The 1426-nt window shown below is 39.1% G+C and overlaps 1 long non-coding RNA gene across 1 annotated transcript in view; it reads right to left on the bottom strand.

Annotated features, from left to right (window-relative positions):
- Positions 1-775: 775 nt before the first annotated feature.
- Positions 776-1426, bottom strand: part of LOC114069621 — a 10508-nt gene continuing 9857 nt past the window's right edge. The window contains exon 3 of the long non-coding RNA XR_003573804.1: positions 776-868. This is a non-coding gene — a long non-coding RNA (uncharacterized LOC114069621). The remainder of the gene's footprint in view (positions 869-1426) is intronic.

The raw sequence follows: 1426 nt of genomic DNA, 5'->3' as shown, positions 1-1426 counted from the left end.
CTATTTTTGTATCCCTGTGGTAAAACTGTCCAAGTTAATTGAGTCTTTCCCCCTCTGTTAACAGATTCTCATTCAAAAGCAAAGGTCTTTTGGATTTCTTGAGCTAAGGGTAGACAAAGGAAGGCATCTTTCAAATCTAACACTGTGAATCAAATCAAATTGTTCCTAATTTTGTTAAGAGTGTGTAAGGGCTGACCACCATGGGATATATTGTTTGCGTTATTTCATTTATGACCCTTAAATCTTGAACTTATCTATAGGCCCCATTTGGTTTCTTAACTGGAAGAATTGGAGTGTTATAATCTGACTCACACTCTATTAAAAGCCCCAATTTTAGGAAGTTTTCTATTATTGGTTCAATTCCTTTCCTGTCCTCTAACCTCAGTGGATACTACTGTCTAACTACTGGCTTTGCTCCTGGTAATAACTCAATTTGAATAGGGATTGCCTGTTTTGACCTTTCAGGGACATCGCTTGCCCATACTAGGGAATATACTTGATTTAAAATTTGGTTAATATTTTTGATTGTTTTATTCCACACAACCCATGAATAAACTCACGGCTGCTATTAACTGTTCTTCATTTACCTGAAATTCAAGTTTACCTTTTTCAAATTTAATCACAGTTCCTAGGTTTTCTAATAAGTCTCTACCTAACAGAGGTTTTGGAGAATTAGGTAAATATAAGAATTGATGAATTCCCATTTGTTTCCCAATTTTGTATTTGAGGAGCTTCAGAAAGAAAACTTTTTCTGATTGGCCTGTTGCTCCCACAACTTGAACAAATTCATCACTCTTTGGCACTAGTTCTTTATTCAAAACTGAAAATGTAGCTCCAGTGTTGATCAGAAAGTCTAATTCTTTTTCACCTTCCCCTAGCTCCATTTTAATCAGTGGGTCTGCTAGGGAACGACTCACTGGTCCCCCTCATTCACTATTTTGATAAGTGATGACAGTTCCTTCTGAGTTTTTATTTGCTAATTTGGGGCAGTCTTTCTTCCACTGACCTATTTGAAGGCAATAGGAACACTGGTTTGGCCCTATTCTTGCTTGTTGGGAGGAAAAGTCTCCTCTCCCTCATGCGGACTGGCTTCTGCCTTGACCTCTGACGTTTGGTGCTGAAAAATTCGAATTTTGGGTTATGGCAACCACTACTGCCACGGGCATTCAAGCGAGCGGGAAAGAACAACACATCTATGAGATGCAGATTCAAATCCGTTTTATTATCAGAAGGCTATTCAATATATAATCTTTTGAGTCCTGGACATGCGACCAGGAGCACAGCATGCTATTATGATTGGTCAGCACACACTGTCCATGCGCCTCAGACAGTCCAACGATTGGTAGTCTTAAAGCACACATTCCTGGGAAAAGTTTCTGTTATCACCGTTTCTCACACATTGCTTTCTGCTGACCTCTGCATTCCT

The sequence above is a fragment of the Empidonax traillii genome, unplaced genomic scaffold (assembly GCF_003031625.1).
Source record: "Empidonax traillii isolate 1590-97213 ecotype Southwest subspecies unplaced genomic scaffold, ASM303162v1 scaffold1314:size239288, whole genome shotgun sequence".
Classification (NCBI taxonomy): Eukaryota; Metazoa; Chordata; class Aves; order Passeriformes; family Tyrannidae; genus Empidonax; species Empidonax traillii.
This window is presented reverse-complemented; position numbering and strand designations above follow the sequence as displayed.